General features: G+C 39.6%; 1 long non-coding RNA gene across 1 annotated transcript in view; it reads left to right on the forward strand.

Moving 5' to 3' along the window:
- Positions 1–14,022, forward strand: part of LOC124163872 — a 208,489-nt gene that overhangs the window by 122,628 nt on the left and 71,839 nt on the right. The window contains exon 2 of the long non-coding RNA XR_006865859.1: positions 4,077–4,197. This is a non-coding gene — a long non-coding RNA (uncharacterized LOC124163872). The remainder of the gene's footprint in view (positions 1–4,076; positions 4,198–14,022) is intronic.

Consider the following 14,022-nt stretch of genomic DNA (forward strand, 5'->3'; position numbering starts at 1 on the left):
CGTTTTCGCGTACAAAATACTTTATCTATCTATGCCTCGGGCCAAAAGAAGTGAGAAGGCCAAAAGAAGCGACCATAGGGATATTCAAATTTACTATAGTCTGTATACGGTAAGGTGGCGCTCGGGCCCGCGAACTACCTGAGCCGCCCTTTCCTCCCCCCGACGAAGGCAACTAGACTTCTGATAGAATTATTAACGTTTTACTTTCTCATAATATCTCAATCTAAATAGTATATTTGTTGAGTACTAAAAAAAACTAAGAATAATGATATAAAACCCGAAGTGCTCCGTTTATAAATAACGAAATGGTTGAAAGTAATTTTTTAACCGTTATACTGTATGATTTTTAAAATGTTTTATATTTCTCATAATATCCTAATATTGATACAATATTATTTTAAGAGTGCTTTGAAATAAGGTTGAGTAATATAAAACGATGTTATCGCATACTATGTAATCAGCCAAACATGAAATAATTTTATTAATATCTACCTACATTATTTTATATTTCTCCCAGTACACATCTTTAAGCCAAGGTATACTTTCTAGAAGCTGAGCGTTTTCCATTTATCTGCGATGTTATTTGTGACTCTGCAATAAAACAAAATCACGCTAAATACAAATCTAAAATATTTGAGTTACTTAATTCTTTTACCAGGCGTAATTTTTTGAAGCATACATTGAAATGTTACTGTACTAACTATTTCGTAATCCTGACAACCTTATTGTGATCACTGATAAAGAGGATATAATACCATATTACTCTTCGAGTATCAAATTAAATCTTTTGAAGCCGCTGTAAATTTTAAGATAATGTCTTTGTTTTACTGTACTATTATCACATTTATAACCTTTTTAAAATAATATTAGGTTCGATGAAATGTTTGATTGCATTTGAAATTATATACTGGTTTATTATTTTACCAGATTACTTCAGAGTTGACCGTCCCAGACCGTTATCGCCATCGCTGATATCCCAATCACTGTCGTCCGATTCTCTAGAGGCCAGATTAATTAGTAGTTCTTGGACACTGATGTTATCAAGTCCTTCGTTTGTCCCGTCTGTCTCGACTTCTTTCTTGACGTGTTCAACGAATTTGCGCCAATCGTCTGAGGTGATGGAGTTTACAGCTTCCATCAGGGGCTGATCCAGGATTTCTTTCTGGGGGGGGGGGGGCACAAGCAAGGCCGTAGCCGGGATTTTGTTCTAGGGGGGAGCACAACGATACCTCGTAATACATTACGCACGCAATAATAATGGGACCGTATTAAAAATCATGCATATTTATAAGGGTCTGGGGGGGCACGTGCCCCCGTGCCCCCCACCCCCTAGGTCCGCCTATGGCTTCCATAAACAAATCCTGAACATCAACATCTACATAATACCCCGCAAGCCGCCTAAAAGGCGTGTGACAGGGGGTGTTAGGACACCAGCCGTTTACAGCTGTAAAAAAAATAAAAAATGAAGGGCTCTAACGAGGTTGGGACTAGCGTTTACTAAAGTCCTTTATGGTTCGGGGGAAAAACGAATTCGCATATCTATCCGTTCGGCAAAACATCTCTCTTAATTTATCGCTTCTATCGGACCTGGAAATATAGTGTGGCTCTAATATTATGTTCTCTGTGTCGCTCTTAAAGATATCCATTTTCAATTGTTCAAGCAATCTAAGCCTAGAGCGCAGCCTCCGAGTCTCCAACGGCTCCCAGCCTAATTCGCTTAACATCAGGGTAACACTGTCTGTACGCCCGTAGCAGTTTTTGACGAAACGCGCTGCCTTCCTTTGAATTTTATTCAGTTCGCGGATTAAGTCTTTCTGCACCGGATCCCATATGCTCGCTGCATATTCAAGGTGCGGTCGGACGAGAGCGAAATACCACCTTTCTTTTACTTTCTCATCCGAAAATCTTCCCACAATACGCTTGACGAATCCTAATTTCATCAGCGCTATGCCGCAAATATTCTTTATACGTGTTCCCCACGTGAGGTTCGAGGTTATCGTAACTCCCAGGTACTTCACTGCGCCTGTTGCCTTTATGTTAATGCCATCCACTGCATAAACATGGTCAGAGTTGGACGAATTCCGCAAGAAATGTACCGCCATGCATTTGCTCAGATTAAGTTCGAGTCCCCACTCTTGGCTCCACAAATGAACGTTGTTTAAGTCAGATGATAGAATTTCATAGTCTGAGTGATCACTAATTTCGCGATAGATGACAGCGTCGTCAGCAAATAAACGTATTTTACTGCTAATGCGGGAGCAAAGATCATTAATGTATATAATGAACAACAGGGGGCCGATTGCGCTTCCTTATGGAACACCTGATGTAACTTTTACTACATCGGAGCTAATTCCGTCAAGAACAACTTTTTGTTTACGATCTCTGAGGAAGTCGCGTATCCAGTTTACAACTGTCTCGTTTGATCCGCATGACTGTAATTTGTATAAAAGTTTGTTGTGAGGTACAGTGTCGAAAGCTTTCTTAAAATCTAGAAATAGTGCGTCAACTTGCCTTTTCGATTCACCAGATTTTATAACGTCGTGAAGAAAGAGCGCGAGCTGTGTTTCGCATGATCTACCTTTTCGGAATCCGTGCTGACGGTCATGGAGGAAGTTACGTCCTTCCAAGAAAGTCATGATATTGCTAACGACGATATGCTCAAGTATCTTGCCTATAATCGATAACATCGTTCAATTTAAACGTAGTAATCCTTGCTGCTACATACCTTTTCAAAGTTGACCAAACAAGCTCCATTGGATTGTAGTTGCAGTGGTACGGTGGCAGTCTGATTACTTTAAACCCAAGTTTAGAGGCCTCCTTATCTATTGCGTACGATTTTCTTTGTTCGTTATGCAGCTTTACAAGGCTGTATAGTTCTGGCTTCCGCATGTCTGGTGAATATGCAATGCCGCGAGTTTTCAGCCATTCCAAACCTTCTTGGCGCTTTGTTGGCTATTTGAGAATGATAAGGTGCGTTGTCCATCACTATTGTCGAACCAGCTGGAATAGAATTCAGGAGAACTTAAAAAAAAACAACCCTCAAAGACTTCGGCATTCATTTCCTCGTGATATTCGACGGTTTTTTTTACTGGAATATCTGAGGTGGCGAGTCGATCCAGCCGTTGAAGCCTCCCGCGTGGCCGTACAGCAAACAAACAGCGGGTTTGTTTGTAGGTTGTATATGATCAGTGGCAAAATATTTAAAAACTATCGGATTTAAATGGAAGAAATTAAACAATAGAAAAGTACTCATGAAGAAAGCCTCAGTTGCTCTTGCTAGGTGTCGATATTAGCGAAAATTCGGGAAATCGACTATAAAAAAGTTATGAGGATGATATATAATGATAATGATGTATAAATGAATGAAAATGATATATAAGGATGTTTGTTTCTTTGTAGTCTTTGTACCTGATGATGACGCCGCTGCGTTGAAACTAGTAGTACCACAAAAATAAATTGGTGGATTTATACATAGTTTGTTCGCTTTTATTTATTAGAATGAACCTCCACAAAGTTGAGCCTGTTACGATAGAGATTATAAAAAAGTTATTTTTTCTGGATGAAACGTGGATCAACGCCAACAATTCGAAAGACTCAGAATGGACGAATGAAAGTGTAAAGTGTTCTCTAAATTCCTCTTTAGGTAAAGGAATACAACTTATAATTTGCCACCGTCTTTTTGTGCATTTGTCCTGACATCGTGCTGTTCAACTCTTTTTTCCTGCCTGTGTGCTGTCTAAATCATTCAACTATTCCACCAATTTTTTAATCAAATTTGTAAAAAAAAAAAACATTTTCATCAGGTAATATGGACTATTTATGTCATTCGTTCGGTTCGATATTAAAATTATATTTGATTCAATGAATTGCAACCTCGTATAATTTTCTGCGATCAGTTGTATTGCACTTATTAGTCTTTCCTTACGTAGTGAAAAACCTAATGCCTTCGATGCACACTATCTGTCTCTCAACTGCTTTTCGTTGTGTTTTTCCCTGTTATTTACAATTTACAGTTGATTATTTTTCTCGTGAAAAGTTTGACTGGTGCCTAACCTTGACAAATTGCTTTTTCCCAGGGGCGGAAAAAGGGAAACCGGAAGTCCATTCCATCCATCACTTCCTGCGGCGCCCGTTGACAGCCTTCTTTCAAGCGCTTTTGCGATCTTCAAGCGACAGCTGCCGCCGCCGAATAAGGAGGTAAATCATTCGAAATTCATTTTCGCTTATCGGCTGCGAGCGAAACCGCTTTGGGTGCGGCTTCTTCTCGTTGTGATTGATGGAGCGCGGCAAGTGACAAGTTTCGGCCTCGCTAATTTTCGGCGGAAGTTCTTTCTTTCGCGATAACGTCGCCAGTCATTTTACTTAAAAGGCTTTTGCTTCCACACCACTGTTTGGAGCTTTCACTCACACCGCGTACGTCGAGGTTTGGGACTTTTCCATGTTCTTTTGGAGGATCATTATCATCAAATTAAATCTCAAAGGCACGTTTAAGTTTCCGCAAATCATGATCGAACCTCATTTGCTCAAAGTGGTTCCAAAAGTAATGAATGTCAAATTAGTCAAGTGAAACATTGCGATAGAACAGGTAAAGTGAACCCTATGGCTTAAATCGTGAAAAAAGTCTCCAATGGGATCCGTATCGTAGAGATCATGTCATAGGTACAAAAAAAATGTTTGTGATCCCTACGTTACGGCCATGGGAGACTTTTTCCTTAAACATTACGATATTTCATTTAACTACCTGATATTGAGAACCTCCACCACATACTGCCGCATATAATACAAAATAATTAATCGGAAATGTAAAGGAGACTTCGTTGATTTCCACTGATTTATTTCATCCGTACGACATGTTTCGAACCATCGAGTACATCGTGATCTGGGACATATTGGAATGCTGTCTCAGGGTCCCATGATTAATAAAAACCCGACCACCATAAGGTGGAGTATATCGGACTATTTACTGGACTTTTAGCTGAAAAGATTAAACATGGCAGTTCCGCTAAAAAAATTAAGGACTGCTGGCTGTACATTAAACGACTGGGAATTAAAATAAAGGCGAAAAATTAAAAAAATGTTTATTTTCATATTACTGCCATGTTTATTTTTTATCTCTCTTTACACTTGAATTCTGCGCAAAATTGACATTTCGCTTGTTTGAAAGTAATGAATGTCACATAAATTAAATGAAAAATTGCAATATTTCATTTAACTGCCTAATATTGAGAACCTCCACCACATCGTGACACATATCATACAAGATAATGATTACCATTATACGAATTTCCATTGAAATCAATAAAAATTATCTATGTTGGAACTTCTCCAAGGTTGAAGCTCTTTCAGGGTCCCGTGCTTAGGAACGTGTAGGGGTGCTGAACCAGGGACCCAGGGGCGGATCCAGGATTTCTTTCTGGGAGGGACACAAGCAAGGCCGTATCCAGGATTTTGTTCTGGGGGGGCACAAGGATACCTCGTAATTACAAAACGAACGCAATGATAATGGGACCGCATTAAAAATCTTACATATTTTTAAGGTTCAGGGGGGGCACGTGCCCCCGTGCCCTCTTCCCCCCCCCCCCTAGATCCGCCTATGTGGAGACCCATGATTATTATCATCCAAATAAATGTCAATGTCATCTTTTTACCGTTCGTCCCCAAGTTTCTGCAAACCATGGTCAAATCTTAATTGCTTAGAGTGGTAAAAAAGTAGTAAATTTGATTATTCTAAATTCCATTAAATAAAAATAATAATAAGCTATACTGGAACTTTTCCCAGGCTCAAGCTGTATCAGGGTACGATGATCCCATTATCAGAGACTTCTAAGGATGCTGAATCAGACACCCATGATCATTATCATCAAATTAAATCTCAATGGAACGTTTTTACCACTTGTCCCCCAAGTTACAGCAAAACATGATAAAACCCCGTAGTCTCGAAAGTAATGAATGTTATTCAACGAAATTCTATGGAAGCCATATTGGAACTTCTGCAAGGTTGATGCTGTATCAGGATTCACTGGTGAGGGACCAGTAGGGATACTGTATTAGGGTTCCATGATTAATAACAAGCTGGCTACCAGAAGGCGGGGTATAATGAACTGATGACTGGATATTTCACCGAAAAATAATTGGGAATAAAACAGCTGGACATTCGCATGAATTGGGAATTTAAAAATTAAAAATGGCAGCTATACTGCCATATTTCGGCGAAAACTCTGGTGACACTTGAATTCTGCGCTAATTTGACATTCGAAATGCTTGAAAACATATCAGTCATACAAGAGAGTTAAACAAAGGGGATTACGCGCTTAAATTTGGGAAGCAGGCAGGGATACGGAGGCCAAATTCAAAAATTTCCAGTGTTATCAACTGTTTGGCGATAATTAATTCAATTTCACTCTCTTTTGTCGCCCGTTTGTTTTTTGCCCCTCTCCCTGCCCGCTGCGAGTTTCGGTACCCCTGTGGAATCAGGAATTCTAAATTCAATTCCCATCCCATTTATTTCGGTGAATGGAACAGAGCTTGTGAATGATTGATGAGAAGAAAGTATTTCTGCCTTTTTTGTTCAATAGCTCGGCATCACACGGCTGATTGCGCGTTAATGGCGGCGTGGTAGCGAGTAAGGATTTGAATTACCCTTTCATTTTTTCAGTCTATATGAGCGCGCGTTTGGAATATTATATCGCACGTGGTATAATGTTTATACGAGTCGTATCACAATTAAACGAAGTTGCTCATGAAGAGCCGACCAAGCTTCTGAGGAAGTATTTGCTAGAAAAAGAAGCAATGGATTGAATATTTGAAAATAGAATAAAAGAAAAGCAGTTTTCTGGACCCAATGCGTTCAAAAAAATTTAAAAAAATGATACATGCCATAGAAGTTTCGAATCATTTTTCTAAAGGATTTCTAACGCTCAAACGTTATTTTATAAACGTAATTCCTTTATATTTCCACAATATCTTCGGTGGCGCCAGCCAGACTTTTTCCATAATCTTATCCTTGAGACCGCTTCTACCATAATAATTAGGCTCTCTCAAAATATCTTGAGCATCAGGAAAAAAGTATTCTAGTTGAAATTTCCGCAAAAGATTTAATCTCAATTTTCTCCGTAAGTCCAAGGAAAATGGAAGGTACTAAAAGAGTTGATGGCTCCCCAAGGTCGTGCGGGAACTTCAGTTCTGGGGCCCCGCAGTGCCGTGGACCCTGGCGGTAATTCTCGCCGTTCCGCCCCTGCCAGTCGGCACAAGGCTGTCTGAGCTGGTGAGAACAAATCCGGTGAGATGAATCGAAGACGAACCTCGCCCCCAACTCTTACCAAATGGGTAAACGAGTTCTCCGATTTGCTCAGTTTGACTCACAGGCTTCCATTTGTTAGTAGCGATCAACTGCGAAGGCATCAGGCCACCCGGAGTCATTTTCACGTCGCCCACTCCACCGGGGACGGCTAACTCAATTTGGCCTTGGATGGATAGCCGCTCACCCAACACTGATTGGGCCAGGAGTTGGCGCCTTTCCTTCGACATATGGACGCCACGTGTCAACGTTACCATCCCCTGAATGATTTCACCGTCATTTCTATACTATCCTCTCGCAGGCATTATATGCTCAACTAAAATTCCACTTCTCACGTGTAGTCTATTTAATGAGATACTAGGAGACTTTGGTCATCACTGCCAAGCTCCATCGTATTTATCGATGAAGCCGAAGTTGAATATTTAATTCCACGTTGTTTATTTCGGTTAAGGTTTCATGGGCGCTTCACCGAGTCAAAACTTCCATTAGCTATAGCGTTTCTTTTAATGATCGATGAAGTCTATTTCCGCTGATATTGCAAGTGTGATATTTTCTTTAAGCCATAATTTAAATGATCCTGAGTTGCAGTCAAGAAATAATATAGATATTATATACTTCCTTTGCTCTTGACCACTTCTTCATATGAAAATATGAATTTTTAAAGTTTAGGTCATTTATAATAACATACTTGCCCACGTTACAGAAGTTTATTTTCAATTTTCAAGGCTTATTACAGGAAAAGATGAGAGGTACAATAAATACAATGGCTGGTCAAGTATTAAAAATTAATTTTACAGTGCAAAAATTTCGGATAAAACATTTTAAAAGAGATTTCAAATGTAAAAAAACGAAGAAAGAAAATTGATGTTATATTCTTTTCGTAAGGTCTTTTAGTTTCTTTGTTAGTTGCTATGTTGCTAAAAAAACAATCCAACCAACAATATAAAAGGTATTGCCTCGTTCAGATTACGATTTTTCCAGCAATAGTTGGAACTATCATGCATTGACACAACGTTGGTAAAAATCTGTGCTGCCCTCTAGTGCTGACATATTAAGTGAACGAGAAATTGACGGTTAGCAAAGCTGCTGAGGTATGCAGGGTAAAGATATTACTGTGTTCAACGTGTATTTAACGAATAATTTTTCTTCCGCCCATATTCTTCCTTGCTTGGACAAATTCATGAAATTAATAGAGCGAAGGGAGCTTCACGAACTTATCGTCTTTCTCTTGTCGCTTCCCTTAGCGAAAAAACTGTTGAAATTTCAACAGTTAAATGGGACCACTGTTGAATCCAACAGTAACAGTTCAACTCAACAGTAAATTGGGGCCACTGTTAAAACTAACAGTAAGTGTTAAAACTAACAGTAACTGTTAAAACTAACAATAACTGTTAACTCTAACAGTGACAGATAAATCCAAAAGTTATTGATGAATTCAGCAGTTACCGTTGGATTCAACAGTGGTCCCATTTAACTGTTGAAATTTCAACAGTTTTTTCGGTAAGGGTTCCTCTTCCGGTCTCCCAGCGTCTAACCATCGTAAAATGGCAGCGTTCGTAACTACGGTAACTATTGTCAGGACATACATTCACACTACCAGTTCGGCCAACTATCGTTAGGACGATCGCTCGGACAATCGTAATCCGAGCGAGGCATATGTCACCTCGATTTCTTCAAATAATTTTTCTTTTATATTACATTAATTCAACTATGTTGTTGGTGGTTTTCGGGTATTGCTGTGTACAAAACATTTTAACTCGACGTTTCACTCCTCCTACTGGGAGCGTTATCAAGAGAATGAATCTTTCTCAATGAATCGTGAAGAGAATGAATGATTCTCTTGATAACGCTCCCAGTAGGAGGAGTGAAACGTCGAGTTAAAATGTTTTGTACACAGCAATACCCGAAAACCACCAACAACATAGATAAAAGAAGCTGTGGAAGTCTTCAGACGAAAATTAATTCAACTATTCATATTTGAACAATTTCATATTTAAAACACTCAACGAATATGAACGATTATTTTAAGCTCAGGTAATTAGTGTTGGAGCCAATGACTGCAAAAATCCGAAGACACGGTAGCGTGCGATCCAGAATCGGCATTAAATTCATTAATCGAATAAGTAGCGTTGAATAGTATAATGCTTACTTCAGGAAAAAATTTTCCCGGGCCGAGAATCGATCCTCGGGTGTTTTGCTTTCCGTGCCATTACGCTTATTTATTGTTCATTTAGAAGGGACTTATTCTTGTGAATAAAGGATCGTATCCTGGGAATTCGCCTGTAAACCTATGCGATTAATTGGTAATTGAATGTAAGAGCGCTCAACATGGCTGCGTGGTAATTAAAAGCTGAGACTAGCTTTGATACTTTATCTTCAGTTTAATATGGGAAAATTAAATTCCTGTGAAGTGAAATACTGAGAATGATATGTTACCAAATTTCTTATACACCTCCGTCTTTGTGAGAAATTCAATGGAAAATAAGTCAAATGGAATTAACATAAATGCTCTCGTTGTCTTCAGCCAATGAATACCCATCAGTAAGCATTAGATTTTATTCAAATTAAGTATTAAATCGAAATTTATTGTGTAAATACGAACGCTGCTGTTTTCTTCAGTCAATCAAGGCATCAATAAGCATTGAATTTTATTCAATTGCAAATCGAAATTAACTTCGTGACTGTGAACGCCTCAGTCATTTAGACCATCACGAAATCTCAGATTATATCCATATCAATCTTAGTCTTATGCACGGAAGCGGAAAGTCGCTCTTGAGCATGATTATTGTATAATTGCTGTTGTGTTGTTGCTATGTAGTGTTGGTGAAGTGGTTGGAGCAGGTTACTCAGAAGCTTTGGGTTATGCGTTCAAATTTCGCCCACATCGTTTGCTTTCTACTTATGCTTTTTTAAGTTCTAGGAGGTGGCAGACTGAAGTCCTCGCCTGCCAAACTGAAGGTCATGGGTTCTAGTCCCGCCTGGGTAGGTTGACCCCATCCAGGGCATTCTCAATCAAAATTGGTGCTTCTGATTGTCTTGCGGTGTTATTCGAAAGTTGATGAGTGAAATCCCACTCTGCGAAGGATTGAATGCGCTGGTTTTGGGCCGATGAAGACAAATAAAATAAATGTATAAATTACTTCAAAGCTCGTTTTACACAGTGCATGTAATTGAACAATCCAACATACTTTCAAGAGTCCATATCATAATACGTCGTTAGAACGCATGCCCCTGCTCTAAATCAGTTCATGAATTCGGGCTATTGCACGTCAGTTTGAGGAAAAATGCAGCCCTTAGTTGTGCAAGTACTTGCCCTTCGTAAAACTGCCTTGATAAAGATTTAGTATCATTCTTTGGCCGGCTAATTTTTTTCCAAATTCTATTGAGGGCAAATTTTTAACCAATAAATACCCTAACGATTAATCATTACTAGTTGCTAATTTTCTCCCAAAATCAGCCAGCGGTTACCGCTGAAAGTTTGTGTTCATTGGAGGGGTGTATTGTCCTTTTGGGGTGATGAACCCCGTCGCTCAACTGCATCACGCCCATCAATCCTCCTCTGTCTTCTCGGTCCATCACATTTTCATCCATCATTCATGGACCCCATCAAATTGAACGGCTATTTAAAGAGTGCCCGGTCACATCCCAAGAGGAAGACAACCAACGTCAATATTTCATTCACTATTATACGAAATTGCTTGTCAATTTTTAAATAACAATGGCATCGTCAGCTCCCTTTGTGCGGAATATTTACCATCAATCATTTGCATAACAGTAACGATGTTGAAAGTTCTTGTAAAAGTCTGGAAGGCATTTAAATCGTAACCTATTGAAAATAAGTGGAGGGAGCATGCTAAACAATCAGTTGGTATTAAAAGGCTTATTCAAAGTTTTGGTAAATGGAAATTATGGTCAAAGTGGCGATTTTATTATGTATACATGTTACCGGATGTTTTGCGAATAGCTTCTTGTTTTGGCTAAGAATCAACAAAACTGACTTCTGATTGGAGATTGGCCGCGAGAAAATAGAACCTGTTCTAAATTCCAAATTGGGCGAGAAATTGTGTCCAATATTGTGAAAAGGATATTGGACACAATTAATAAAAGGATAATTTGTGTTTGTCAGTTGGGCCTCAATCTAATATCCAAATCGATTGTCAAATAAAATGGGAAGTCATACGGGCTTTAGGCAATGGGACTACACAAAAGAATCACCAATTCGTCCCTTTGAAGGTTGATATTTTGTCGCCACATAGATCAGTTTTGAGGAATGATAGAAGAGGAGTGTCATAAGAGAGAGAAACGGAAGCTGTGTACAGGAAAACAACGACAGTCGTGAAGAACCTGCTGTGTATATTTAAGAAAATTTTCATGGTAATACCGGATGGACCCCCGTAGGGACCAGTGGCGCAGCGAGGGGGGGTTTTGGGGGATAACCCCCCCCCCCCCAGAGCTCAGAGAAATTTTTAAGTTTAATCCGTTTTGCTTAATTAGATTGATATCACTAATATAATAGTGCAAGGATGAATATAATATCCCTCAGAAAGCCGTAAAACTCACTGTTTTGAACCATTTATCTTTAAAATTCCGCAATTTATTAATCTCGCACCTACCGCTTATCCTGGTGGGTATTCCATACCCCCACACACACCGGTATTAGTTGCACCTAAACCCCCCCCCCCCCAGCCTTAATTCCTAGCTGCGCCCCTGGTAAGGACGTACACAAAAATAGGCAATTCTGATTTCAAACATATGGAAATCGAAATGCGGATATTCAGGCCCGTAAATGTCGGAGGCTTCGCTGCCAACAGGCAGGCGCCTCGCGGGTCTCAGTGACATGGGCGCGAAGCGCAGAAACCACGAGCCACTGAGTGCGGGTGTCGATCGCTGTCAGTCACTTAAGCCCTTCGAAGCGCAGTCATTAGCAGAGGAGGAGTCACTGCGTTGCGCGTCGCGTCGTGGAAAATTCACAGTTCGGAGTTGCTTTCCGCGGCGTAGAGCCACCACGCCAGCCAGGGGGGTTAGTCACAAGGGTCTTAAGGCCGTTCTACGCGGTACACGGAATTGCGCAATCTGACGTGCGTGCGAAGGCGCAATCAAAATTGAGTCGTGTAAAGCGGTGACTTGTTTTAATACATGCGAGAATGCGTGGATGCGAGACGGCAAAATAGCCCCTGTTCTAATTTCGTTCATGCATTCGCACAATTCCACGCCATTTTAAAAATTAATGCAGCTCTAACCTGCGCAATTCCGTGCCCCGTGTAAAACGGTTTTTACAGGCAAACAGTCTTCCCATGTTTGAAATTATAAACAACGTGCAAAAATTACTGTACGAAATACTCGCTTTATTTTTATATGAAAGTTATTAAAATGAAATTGAACGATCGAGGCTCCGTAATACACAAAACAAAACGAACGTAATGATAACCGTGTACAAAATCTTATTTATTTCTATTAGTCTGGGGTTTGGGGAGCACGTGCCCCTTTGCACTCTCCCTAAATCCACCTATGACGCCAGCGATGATTGGGAATTCCAACGAGTTTGAGATGTTATCCCATTGTTTGTAGCGCCCTTCACATTTCATTTTTCCCAAATGATTCTTCTTTATTTCCGGAAAGTTCTATGGGTGTTATCGTGTAAGGCGTGAAGTACTTTAAATATTCAATTTAATTATACTAACTTTGCATTTCAAACATTCATCCCTGTTTCAGAAACTTTGTTGTGTTTAAAGTGAAAGGTAGTTGCACTCTTATCCATAATATTTTAATTCGTTCGACGCGTTTCGGCGACTGTTTTGGTCCAAAAAGATCTTGTACCTGTCTTGTCTCTGAAATGTGACGAGTGCAATGGGGTATGCATTGGTCAAACTTAAATTTAAAACTCGTGTCGACGACCATAAAAGAAGTGCCACATTGAAAGACTTAAAGTAACATTTTTTCAACCAGCTCGTCGAATCCGGCCAGTGTGATTTTAACATTAAATTTTTACGTTTATGAAGCGTTAGAGGTGCTGAAAGCGGGATCTCGTGATAACGGATTAAGACGATAAGTGATGGTGGTGACGTCATCTTATGGAGGGGATCTACAAGGTCCCGTGCTCAGAAGAGGCTGTTTGCAACCGTATCAACGATGGGAGAAGTGACGTCACGGGATAAGAATTCGAGAATCCAGACGATCAATACGCCAACTATCGGCCAGATTCGGAAGTAGAGCTCCGAGGATGCCAATCATTTACCAAAGGAAATCACATCAGCAAATCATTGGGATTTTTGGGTATTTTCTGATTTTTATGAATATATTTTTGGCAATAAGCTATCAAAACCTTGTAATAAATATATTTTATGCATTCATATTTATGCACAATGCCGTTTAGTTGCCCTTCATTGCAACAATTCATCATTTACTTTTACGGCGGATTGTTGGTTTAAGGCGTTTAAGGTAACCTAAGTATTCAACTTTTCTTTTCTACCCTGCTAATAATAGTATTTTTACGGGAGTCACGGTCACTAGGAAGTATTTGAGTACTCGCCGTGAACTAGTAGAACCATGCATAATAATCGTGCTCAGAAAATAATATGTATTATACATAATATAGTATTTATGTATCATAAGCCGCAGCCTGCGAATATAATTCATTTTTATCCTAACACAGGATTTCCTAAAAGCGTCCCTATATACTCCCTTCAAAATTTGATGAGTTTGTACTTTCGGAAATTGTGTACTTT

This window comes from Ischnura elegans, chromosome 8 (assembly GCF_921293095.1).
Source record: "Ischnura elegans chromosome 8, ioIscEleg1.1, whole genome shotgun sequence".
Lineage (NCBI taxonomy): Eukaryota > Metazoa > Arthropoda > Insecta > Odonata > Coenagrionidae > Ischnura > Ischnura elegans.